Here is a 13281-nt window from a genome sequence, read left to right on the forward strand (position 1 = left end):
TACTCACCGTCTGAAAGGGAGGTTCACCCTTGTAACAAAGGAGTTTCACCTATTTAAAAGAGATTGGCTATCCTCTATGCAGGGAATCACCATTTTAAAAAACGCAGATCGGCTTTCATCTAGGAAGCTACTCACCGTCCGAAAGGGAGGTTCACACTTGTAACAAAGGGGTTTCACCTATTTAAAAGAGATTGGCTATCCTCTATGCGGGGAATCACCATTTTAAAAAACGCAGATCGGCTTTCATCTAGGAAGCTACTCACCGTCCGAAAGGGAAGTTCACCCTTGTAACAAAGGGGTTTCACCTATTTAAAAGAGATTGGCTATCCTCTATGCAGGGACTCACCATCTAAAACGCAGATCGGCTTTCATCTAGGAAGCTACTCACCGTCCGGAAGGGTGCCATCTGAGGACCTAGGTTGACTAGTGTACCTACGTAAGCTCAAACCCTATTTCAAATTTTCTAAAAATGCAGATCGGCTTTCATCTAGGAAGCTACTCACCGTCTGAGAGGGTGCCATCTGAGGACCTAGGTTGACTAGTATACCTACGGAAGCTCAAACCCTATTTCAAATTTTCTAAAAAAGCAGATCGGCTTTCATCTAGAAAGCTACTCACCGTCCGAGAGGGTGCCATCTGAGGACCTAGGTTGACTAGTGTACCTACAAAAGCTCAAACCCTATTTCAAATTTTCTAAAATGCGGATCGGCTTTCATCTAGGAAGCTACTCATCATCCGAGAGGGTGCCATCCGAAGACCTAGGTTGACTAGTGTACCTACAGAAGCTCAAACCCTATTTCAAATTTTCTAAAAATGCATATCTGCTTTCATCTAGGAAGCTACTCACCGTCCGAGAGGGTGCCATCTGAGGACCTAGGTTGACTAGTATACCTACGAAGCTCAAACCCTATTTCAAATTTTCTAAAAAGCGGATCGGCTTTCATCTAGGAAGCTACTCACCGTCCGAGAGGGTGCCACTCCGAGGACCTAGGTTGACTAGTGTACCTACGAAGCTCAAACCCTATTTCAAATTTTCTAAAAATACGAGATCGGCTTTCATCTAGGAAGCTACTCACCGTCCTGGGAGGGTGCCATCTGAGGACCTAGGTTGACTAGTGTACCTACTGAAGCTCAAACCCTATTTCAAATTTTCTAAAAAGCAGATCGGTTTTCATCTAGGAAGCTACTCACCGTCCGAGAGGGTGCCATCTGAGGACCTAGGTTTACTAGTGTACCTACAGAAGCTCAAACCCTATTTCAAATTTTCAAAGAGAGGGTCTGAGGACCCGGGGACGCCGGAAGACCCGCAGAAAATCCAAGTTAATCAAATCTTTAAAATGTAACTTTTTCGAGGATTTGGGATCACCAGGAAACCTGCAGAAAGTTCAATCAAACATCATTAGAATGACAAATCTAAGTTCTGGAGAGAAACTCAAGAATTCCAAACAAATTTTCAAAGTATACTCGCGAAGGAAATGTGTCCAATCACAAGTTCAAATTTTCACTGGGGATGGATTTTGAATGACACATCCCGAGTGTTCTACAAAAAGATTGTCTTAAAAATTTCTCAAAAGAGTTTCCCTTCATCCAAGAGGGCTTCTCACCATTTTGGGAAGGCTTTTCCCGAAATTCAAATCCGCTCACGTAAAACCTAACCTTGAGGTTTCGGGATCATTCGAGATGCATACAATCCGACTAATCGGAGAAGGCATTTTAAAAGGACCGTAATTCAGGCCAGGTCAAAGGCTTATCAAAGGATACTCATTTTGAGGTTTAGAAATGAATTTTGATCAGAAATAGCTTCTTCGGGTCTACAAGTCAAGAACCCTGAAGACATGATAAGACAGGATTGTACTTACCTCTTTAAGCGATAACTTCCTGTGTGATCTCTTGTATCAACCTGAAACATCTCTTAGATCCGAAAAGTTTTGGTGACAGGTTGTATCTTGGCTTAAGGTGGGCTCTTTAAGAATGGCCATATTTTCAAAAGAGGGGTGAACTTTGGTGATCACCTTGACATTTTCCAGCATTCATTTGCTTTCGCAGTAGATTCATGATCATTTTTCTTCAATTGACTTTGAGGATTTTCCTCTTTTCATCTTGATGATTTTTCTTCAGGATTTATCCCTTTCCGGGGTGCTCTTTTCATGGGCTTTGATCTTGCTTTTACCAGGCACTTTGCTTTTTCCAGCCCTTTCATTCTTCATCATTTTTTCATTGGTCGGCTCTTTTCGAGACCAGTATCGTGAATTCTTCCAAATTATGCATTTTGACTTATTGCTGGTAATTCCTTTGTTTACCCCAGTGTGGGGAGGTGATCACCAACAAGGGTTTAGAAATGAATATTCAAAGGCTCAAATTGGCTTAAAAAAGTTCAAGTGTTTAGGGATATAGAAATGAAGTGTTTTTCTTCACTTTGAGGTGTTCCAAGTTTCTGGCGTAAATCACCTGAAGCTATCACAAAAAGATTGATGCGAGTTAGCACAATAAAGTCTTACCCGATCTTTTCTCCAAGGAATCATCCAATGAACCTCCAAATATGCCCCAATGTGGAGTGGTTCTTGACAGGGTTATATTCACAAAATTCTCCCTTTTAGCTCAGATTGATTATCAAGGGATACAAATGTGTATGGATAATTTTGAAATGGAAATGCCTTTCATCATTTCAATCCATGTAATCACCGCGAATGATCCCTACGTCCCAAAATTAAGCTCTTTCGCTCTACCACTCTCACTCATCGCTCAAGTGTATTAGGGACGTGTTTAAGGATAATGCTTGCCTCTTTTCTTCTGAAGGATCATTCTTTCGAAAAGCTTTCAAAACATACCATTTTATAAAAACTCGGGGCATTTCATCAAAAATTCATCGCTTGCAAAAAGTTCTTATCAAAGTGATATATTCGGAAGATGTTTTTGTAATTTGGAAGGAATGCTTCTTTGAAAGAGCCTTATGGCTTTACAAATCCAAATTTTTTTAATTTTTAAGCATGACAGTGTATGAAAATACTTTTTGAAGGAGGAGAACCTCAAACCTGTCTTCTTCAAATATTGACTTTCGCTTCCTGTAAAAACAAAAGGAACCAATTAGTTCAAGATATTCAAAATTTCAAGTCCCTAAGCAACTTCTCTTGTCTCTTCTGTGTGTTGACTCCCGTTTCCCGAAAGAACAAAAGGAAACAATCGGTTAAAGATATTCAAAATTTTCAAATCCCGAGGCGACTCCTTTCTACCTCCTTCGGATGTCGACTCCCGTTTCCTGTAAAAACAAAAGGAAACAATCAGTTAAAGATATTCAAAATTTGTAATCCACAATAACAAATAACTTCCCTGTTTTGATCAGTTACTCTGCGAAGTTCTTCATGATTCCCAGTTCACTCGCAAAAATACAAATGTATGCGGATGCATGTATGCAAGTGTCACGCGAATGCAAAATTCTATGTGACTCGGATCTGCTCATCAATCGCTCCGAAGCTCAATTTTATTTCAAGGGTAATATCTCTTCACGTGCGTCGCATTTCTTGGACTCGCCAATTCTTCTCCATCCATGTTTACAAGTATAAGAGCTCCCCCGGATAAGACCTTCTGAATCACGTAGGGGCCTTCATAATTTGGCATAAATTTGCCTCTTGGGTGTTGTGCATTTGGGAGCATTTTCTTCACAACTAGCATCCCCGCTTCAAAATTTCTAGGTTTAACCTTCTTGTTAAAAGCTCTGGCCACCTTCTTCTGATAACTTTGACCATGACAGATAGCCCTTAATCGCCTTTCATCAATCAAATTCAATTGTTCGTGTCTCTGTCGGCTCCACTCATCTTCTGTGAGCTCTACCCGAGATAGAATCCTTAAAGAGGGGATTTCCACCTCTACTGGTAGGACTGCTTCCATACCGTATACCAAAGAGTAGGGAGTTGCCCCGGTTGAAGTACGAATTGAAGTTCGGTAGGCCATGAGAGCATATGGCAATCTTTCGTGCGCGTCTCGATATTTCTCAGCCAGGTTTTGGCCAATATCATCTTGATGTTCTTGTTTGCCGCTTCCAGAGCTCCATTCATTTGTGGGCGGTAAGGTGAAGAATTAAGGTGTTGTACCTTAAATTGTTCCAATAATTGATCGTCTACCTTGTTGTTCGGATTGGAACCATTGTCTGTAATGATGGCTCTTGGAACCCCATATCTTGAGATGATATCTCGCTTGATGAATTTAGCCACACTATTCGCAGTGGCATTGGCATATGAGCTGGCTTCAATCCATTTGGTGAAATAATCAATAGCCACCAGAATAAAACGATGTCCGTTAGAGGCCTTTGGGTTGATAGGGCCAACCATATCAATTCCCCACATGCAGAATGGCCATGGTTCTAACATTTGATGTAGCTCGGTTGGCGGCGCATTTATCTTGTCGCCGTACACTTAGCATTGATGACAGGATCTAACATGCTGGTTGCAATCCGACTCGATAGTCATCCAAGAATACCCGAGTCTCATGATCTTCTTAGTGAGGAGGTGGCCATTCATATGCGGTCCGCATTCCCCTTCATGAATCTCTTTCATAATGAGATTTGCTTCTTTTGAGTTTATGCACCTCAATAGGATTGAGTCAAAAGACCTTTTGTATAAAATCTGTCCGTTGAGGAAGAATTTAGATGCCATCTTGCTGATATACTTTTTATCTTCTGGTTGACTGTCCTGCGGGAATTCACCCTTCGGTAGGTAATTCTTGATGTCATGATACCACGGTTCTTCATCGGGTTCTTCTTCAATGACCATGCAGTATGCGGGTTGCTCCAAGATATCAATCCTTAACGGCTCTATCTCAAGGCCGTCTTGCACTTGTAACATGGCTGATAGTGTGGCCGGAGCATCAGCAAAATGATTCCGGGTTCTTGGAAGATACTCGAAAGTGATCTCCTCAAAATGTTGGATCAGCTCCTCAAGGTACTTATGATAGGGAATAAGCTTGGGATCCTTTGTCTTCCACTCCCCTTGGGTTTGTAAAATAATCAACATGGAATCTCCATATACTAGTAGCTTCTTCACTTTTAATGATACGGCCAACTGTAACCCAAGTATGCAGGCTTCATATTCAGAAATGTTGTTGGTGCAGGGGAATACCAACTTAGCTGAAACTGGATAATGTTGATCTTCGGGGGATATTAGAACTGCCCCGGTACACGATCCAGTGAGGTTCACTGCGCCGTCAAAGTACATTGTCCACTTGTCTTCGGATATGTTCGGGATTTGACCTCCCTTGTTTTGCTCTGAAACGTCCTTAGGACGATTCTCTGCTAGCATGTCTGCAATTGCTCTTCCCTTGACAGACTTTTGGGGAGAGGTTTTGATATCAAACTCTGAAAGCAGTATTTGCCATTTAGCCATCTTTCCCAATAATGTTGGTTTCTCCAAAAGGTATTTGATGGGGTCATTCTCGGTGACCGATTCTATATGATAGTGCAGCGTATCTTGCCTCAATTTGTGGAGGACCCGGACCAATGCTACGCAAGTCCTTTCCACTTCTGGGTACTTGACTTGAGATGTTGTGAACTTTTTGCTCAAATAATATATGGCCCGCTCTTTACGATCCTTGGGGTTAGTTTGAGCTAATAAAGCTCCCAAGGACTCATCATTAACCGTCAGATATAGAGTTAAAGGAACGTTAGGGATAGGAGGTACCAACTCTGGAGGCTGTACCAAATATTCCTTGATCTTCTCAAACGCTTGTTAACATTTCGCATCCCATTTGACCTTCGCACCTTTCTTCAGGAGCTTGAAAAAGGGTTTCGCCGTTTCTGATAGTTGAGATATGAATCTTGATATATAATTCAATCTTCCCAGTAGACCCCTTACTTCTTTGGCAGTGGCGTGAGTCCCTATTTCCCGTATGGCTTTAATCTTGGAAGGGTCAATTTCAATATCACGATTGCTCACCACAAATCCTAGCGGCTTTCCGGATCTTGCGCCAAATACGCATTTCCCAGGATTCAACTTGAGCTTGTATTTTCTCAATCGATCAAATAACTTCTTCAGCACTTTAACATGGTCTTCTCTAGGCTTGGACTTGGCAATCATATCGTCCACATAGACCTCAATCTCCTTATGTATCATATCGTGAAAAAGGGTTACCATAGCCCTTTGATATGTTGCCCCTGCATTTTTCAATCCGAAGGGCATTACCTTGTAGCAGAAAGTTCCCCATTGTGTAGTGAATGAGGTCTTGATCTTATCTTCTTCCTTCAACATGATCTGATTATATCCTAAGAATCCATCCATAAAGGAGAATAATTCAAAGCCCGCAAGATGCGTCGACGAGCACATCAATGTGCGGTAAGGGAAAATCATCCTTGGGGCTAGCTTTGTTCAAGTCCCGATAATCCACGCATATTCTAATTCTCCCATCTTTCTTCTTAACTGGTACGATGTTGGCGACCCAATCAGCATATGGGTTAGCCTCGATAAATCCAACCTTAAGGAGCTTCATCACCTCTTCCTTGATCTTATCCGCCGGTTCGGGATTCATTCTTCTGGGCGATTGATTTTGCGGTGTGCAAGAAGGATTTGTGGGCAAAACATGCTCCACAATTTTACGATCTAGACCCGGCATGACAACATATGACCAGGCGAAAATATCTTGATATTCTCCGAGCAATGCTGTCATTCTTAAAACATCTGCTGTCCACAGGTGTCCTCCTATTTTCACTTCCTTGACGCGATCAGAATCTCCCAAATTAATAGTAATGGGTTCTTCGGAGATAGGGGGTTCGGATTCTTCAAAACAATCCCACTCTTTCTTGATATCGCTCACATCAACCTCGTCTATATCAACTTCGCATGCATAATCATCGAGCTGATCTAAGTCACATATTAACCTGTTATGTATGGGTGGGATGACATGCCCGAAATGCACCATGAAATGTTAGTATTCAAAGATGATAAAATTGAAGGATGCATGATTTTTATCATGAAAACATTTTTTCAAATTCCAATTTTTAGACAAAGAAAGGAGAACTAGTCCACGATCTTCCGGACATCCTGGTTCTCAAAAGATATTTAAAACCCAAGATCATATGGCGGATCGGGTCTCAAGTCTCATGGTAGAATCAATTGTCATCATCGGACCAATCCGTTGCTCCACATGTCTGTTATCAAATTTGTGATGATTTTCATTAATAAATGCAACTAAGAGTAATATAATCTTGCACTTCTTGGATCGCAGCATGCGACCCAAAGGGTGCTAAAAAAGCAAAAAGCTTCAAAAACAAATGCAATAATAAAAAATGCATTAAAAGATAAAGTTCAGAAAGGGCCTTTTACTCAGGGGTGGGGAAATCATCGTCCGGCCACTCAATTATCACGTTCACCCGATTATCCAGGAACGGGTTGAATAAGTCCGGCTCTGCATCCTCGGAGATGTCCTCATCTTCCAGCCATTTGCCTCCTTTAGAGAATACCTTGAATAAGGGGTTTAGGAAAATTTTTCCTCTAGCTTTCCATGTGTCGGTGCCTATAAAACGGCCACCTTGGTGTCCATGGCGTCCGCGGTCTCCATAACACTTGTTTCGACCTCGGCCTCGACCTGTGTTATTCTTCACTATTCCATTATAACCCGGACCAACCTTGTGGTCATTTGAGCTCAAATTCAAAGGGTTACGGATTCCCCGACCGTACTTCCCTAATCCGGCACCTGGAATAAATCCATTCGAGAGTAGCACTCTCCCCGCCATAGCCGCAGGTTTCGAAAGCTCTGGTGCAGCTATTTTTGCATCCGGCGATACATGCATGACAGATACAATGTCGAAGGTATGATAACTCAGCTCCTCCTCCTTTGAAGGCTCGACGTATGGAAGCATCCCTTTTAAAGCGGCTCGATGTCCCGTCTCGCCATGGACGGTGATCGGTTGGCCCTTAACCACAAATTTTAACTTTTGATGCAGGGAGGAAGGTACCGCTCCGGACACATGAATCCATGGTCTTCCCAGGAGCAAGGTGAAGGCGCTAGGAATGTCCAATACTTAGAACGGTATAGAGAAAGTTCTTGGTCCAATGTCAATGTCCAGCTCAATCTCTCCTACAACATTTTTAGAGACTCCATCAAATGACCGGATGGTGGCCTTGGATGTCTTCACGAAATCTTCATTGATCCCTAAGCTTCTCGGGGTGCTCAGAGGACATAGGTTGAAAGCGGAACCATTATCAATCGGGACGTGAGGGACCTCCTTCCCGTGGCACCTCACAGCAATATAGAGGGCTTTGTTGTGGACACGCCCCTCTCTTGGGAAATCCTCATCCGAGAAGGATATCTGGTCTTTCAAAAGGATAGCACCTACGAAGTCCCCTAATTGAACTTCGTTAATTGTTTTCGGAACATGCACCTCATCCAGCACTTTCAAAAGGGCATTCTTGTGCTTTTCGGAATTCTTGAAGAGATCTAATAAGGAAATCTGTGCCGCCATTTTCTGCAGTTGGTCAACGACCTCATATTCACTGGTCCTCACGACCGATTGCAACTTCTCTACCTCTTCCGCAGTCGGGACTTTCTTTTCGTGGTCCGCCTCTCTTGGTGGATACCACCTTCCCGACCTCATTATGGCGTCGATCTCGCCCGTTTCATAGTCCCAATGCATTGCCTTCGAGTTATACTCTTCCACCGGCGGTAACTTAATCTTCACCGGTATGATCTCTTCTTGTGATGACGGTTTTTTCGAACTAGAAGCTTCCAACTCCCAGCTATCAATTTTGTTCAAATCAATCACGAAACGAATCGGGGTATCTACCATCCCGATCATTTCGTCCTCTCTTCGGGGTTATGTTTCGGACCTGGCCTCACCAACGTGGCATTTTCTTTATCCGGATCCCTCTGCCTTTCCTTTCTGACTCTCAGGATAATTCCTTCAATCCTCATACCAATCTCCACCGGATGTTGGAACGACGAATACGCGTACGCATACATGCGGTCAAAATATTCAGCCGGAAGTGATTTCAGTACGAACTCCAGCATTTTCCTTTCCGACGGTGGTGGTTGCACCATCATAGCATGTTTCTTCCATCTCCTGGCGAAGAGTTCAAAACTCTCATCTTCACCTTTCCGGATGTTCAACAGATTAGCCTTAGTGAAATAACCTCTGATTCTAGCTTCAAAGTGTCGTATAAAGTGCTCCGATAAATCCTCCCGGCTCGGGATCCAGTCCAGATCGATTGATTGGAACCACACCGGTCGCAAGGGCCCGCCGGACTCACGTCCGAAATTCCGAATCAACGTTTCATCATCTTCATGATGGCCAACCATTTGGCTAAGATAATATGAGACATGTGCCAGAGGACACCCGTCGCCATTATACTTCGTGCGGAAGGTCACTCTCGGGTTCACGCCTTGGGGCGGAACATTTCTTGCCTGAGTAAGTAGCGTAATCGGCTCTTTCAACTCATCCATTTTCCTTGACATATCGTCTCCTTGCCCTTGCAGTAGGGCGATCTTTCGATTCTGTGTCTCCATGGTCCGCCGTATCTCCGGAATCCGCATGTTCTCTTCTACTCTCGTGGCGTCATTCTTAGCCATCGGTTGCGATAATTCCGCTACCATGGTTGTTAAATGTCGCATATGGGTCTCCAAATTAGAAAGTCGCACGTTGGACTCCTGATTCACCTGTTCATTCCGAGGAGCCGCTTGGTCTTTGACTTCATCGACCGTTCCCACAAATTCTTCACTTTCGGGGGGTCTCCATTCCACCCCACCCATCGGGGACTACATCTCCAGAATTAACGAAAAAGCTTGGGGGTGCCGAATACAACACTTTAAAGTTGTAACCACCACTATCTTCCCCGAGGTTATCCACTATCTCGCCCCTCTCTAGGGCCTTCTGCATAAATCTTCTATCACCTTTGCGCGCTTTATCCGGACGGACTTCATATTCGTCTATCTCTTCAATTTCTTGACCATCTTTGATGCTCATCAAATATCCCGAGGGTATTTTCAAAACAGCTCCCCTCGTAGGTTTCATCGCAAACTCCTCGGATAGCATATCCACCACCACGTAAGTCCCCTTGAAAGCGACACTTTCCATTTTTCCTATGACGCTCAAGCTAATCAGCTTTTCTAAGCAAGCTTCTTTTTGCTCCCGGGAAATACTCTCTCCTTCCGGGTATTGTGAGGCCAATGTCAAGACATCCCGTATTTTACTTATGTCCACTATGAACTCCAGAACTTCTTCCTCTTCGCCTCCAAAAATCGCATTCACCTCGCGATGTTCGGGTAACGGGTTCTGCTGGACATTAGGTTCAGCCTTATCAAACTCTAGAACTTTTCCATCAATTAATGTTTGCACCTTGAACTTGAGAGCGAGACGGTTGTCCACATTATGCCCTCTTTCTCCCATATAGTATATGCACGTCCGGGTCTCATCATACCCAGGAAATCTTGGCGGGTGAGCTCTAGGTGGCTCTTTTGCAACTAAGCGGTTCTCCAGAAGCATTGGTAGTAGTTTGGATAAGGGTCGGGGTAGTGGGGTAAAAACAATTTGGTTCTTTTTTCCGAATTCCGGTGGTTTGGAAGCGGTCCAGGAGGACATTCCTTGGGTAGGGATTGAAGGTGAAAAATTTCTGGGCTTTGGCGGGTTAGGGACAAAGGCTACTTCTCCGATTTGCTCCCTATTATCCCTTCTCAAAGGGTATTGGCGTTTGAAAGGCGCCTCGGGTATCTTCTTTTCTCTTAGTACCCACTCGTGGCGTTCTGCTACCTTGATCGGGTGCGCAAACGTCTAACACCCAGAGGTGTTCAGCTTGTCGAAAAACTCAAAGGGAAGGGCCTTGAGAAACAGGTCTATTAGTTCTTCTTCCGGGACGGGCGGCTTTACCTGTACAACCAATGCTCTCCATCTCCGGGCGTAGGCGCGAACGGCCTCACTCTTTCCCTTTACAGTCCTCGGAAGGTCCTCTCTAGTGAGGGCGGTCAAAGTGTTAAACTTGTATTGCCGAAGGAACTCGTTCGCCAGTTTGTCCCAATCGGCGAGCCTCTCTGGCTCCAATTCAATGAACCATGCCGGGGCTGCCCCGGATAGGCTTTCCTGGAATGTATTGACCAGCGGTGGGATGTTGTCGGAGAATTGCGACATTCGGCGCAAATAATACTTCAAGTGCGCCTTGGGACACCCGGTCCCATTATATCTCCTTACAAAGTCCAGTTCCTTGTAGTCAGCGGGAACCTCTATCTTTTCGAACGGTGCAACCTTGTCGAACCTCGAAAGTTCATAACCCCGACTTGCCAAACACTCTTCGATCTTAGCAAGCCTTCTTATCTCCTCTTCCATTTTGAGGACCTGTTTCTCATTCTTTTCCAAATCTATCACAACGGGAGGATCCTTAGGCGGTCTCTCCGGATTCAAAGTGGGATTAGCGGCGGGCGCCGGACTAGCGTTTGTTCCATCGGATGACCCCGTAGGGGCTTGAGAATTAGGATCAACGGGGTATCTCCCCTGGCTTGCAATCATCATTGCCTTCATCTCCGCCACCATTGTGGCGATCACATTCATTTGGTTTTCCAGATTACCCACACGAGGTGCGAGCTCCTCTTGTTCCATCTTTAATTTGCGCGTCTTGCTACGAGTCCTCGTATTTATTACTCACCTGTTTTCAGAACATCAAATTAGTATGGAAAATATTAAAGGATTGGAGACATTGATCCGTGGTAATTGACTTTTCTATATGTATGCATGAAATGCTCATAAAAGAAATAATATGTGTTTATTACAAACCAGATTGTTCAAAAGCATCTAAAAGATAACAAATATGTAAAATCTAAATGGGGGAATGGATCTATCCAAGTCGGGGATGCTTCCACTCTTCTTGTTCTTCCGATCCATCGGAATCCCACCGGTATGAGTCTTCTCCTTCCTCCGACATCCACTGCTCTGGATCTTCGGGAATGTACGGCTCTACTCCCGGTACGTACGGTACTATATACTCTGGCTCATAGGACTCCACTTCTTCAATCCGAGGAGATACGCACTCAGGTACATATGGCTCGACCGTTGATTGGCGATACTCCTTAAACTTCTGGATATACTCCTTGGAAGCTCTGTGAATGTTCATCTCGTCGTCCAAATAGTCCGGCCACTCAACTTGTTGCAGTGGGGAGTTCTTCAAAGCATGTAGAATGAGTTTAATCCGAGATTGATATAACTTCTTTGCTTCTTTTGTAAGCTTTCCTCGTGTCATGTCAAACGAGAAAATCCCGGGACAAACATCCGGTGGCACCTCCTGTAAAACTCCAAATTGCCTTACCACTCGGATGGGGTAATATGCCACAGCGCCAGTACATCCCAATAGGGGGATAGGACTATCTTCAACACCCATAATGCGAGCCTCCACAATCTTGGGCCAAGTCAAGCGCTATCTAACATGTTCAGGCTTCAAGTCTTCTAATAGCTCAACCCACTTCTTAAACGAGTATTTGGGTACAAGGGATTGACACTTAAGGAATGATCTAAGAGGGTGAACGTGCTCGTTGATCTCATATCACCCTACTCGGAGTTGGAATGTCTTTATATGAGAGGTGAACCATATGTGGAGTAGCCCACTATACGCTTGGAAAACGGCCTTTTTCGAAGTTTTGGAATGATTTAGGGAAAGAAAGGTCTCAGCTGGAATCATGTACGAATAATCCCAGCGACAACATGCTTGTCCGGCTATATGGGTTATGGAAGGGTCAAAGATAGTTCTAGAAGTTGGGAATAAGACAAATGCAAAGAAAGCCAAGATAAACACCTTTCCCGATTTATGACCGGTTTCGGTGGGTAAAGAGGAATAATTGTCGAAAAGGAATGAGAAGGTGAACTTGTTAGAATTGGACTTGTAAACTTTTTCAATCTTAGAAGTTTTAAGACGGAGAAAACTCGATAAAGAACGAGTGGAGTCCATGTCCAAAGGGGGTTGAGCTATTCGTTCTTCAAATTTGGCCCCGATAATAGCGGTATATTCTTCGAGCGTAGGAGTCAACTCTAATCCTCGGAAGTTAAATGTCATTGTACGCGCGTCCCATGCCTTGGCTAGTGCTTGAATGAGCGCCGGTTGGTATTCCACTTTGATCAAATCTATAAGTCGTCCCAAACGTCCTTCCACGTAAGCCTTGTTGACGATGTCGAGGCGATCCCACCATATAGAGAGTTCTTTGCGTGGTACCGAAATGATCTTGATGTCTCCATTCCCCATGATCTAAAAATGCAAAAGATGATGATCCTAAAGTCAATTACCACGGGTTTAATATGAATATGCATGAAATGTGATGCAAATGCGC

Source organism: Rhodamnia argentea, chromosome 2 (genome assembly GCF_020921035.1).
Source record: "Rhodamnia argentea isolate NSW1041297 chromosome 2, ASM2092103v1, whole genome shotgun sequence".
Lineage (NCBI taxonomy): Eukaryota > Viridiplantae > Streptophyta > Magnoliopsida > Myrtales > Myrtaceae > Rhodamnia > Rhodamnia argentea.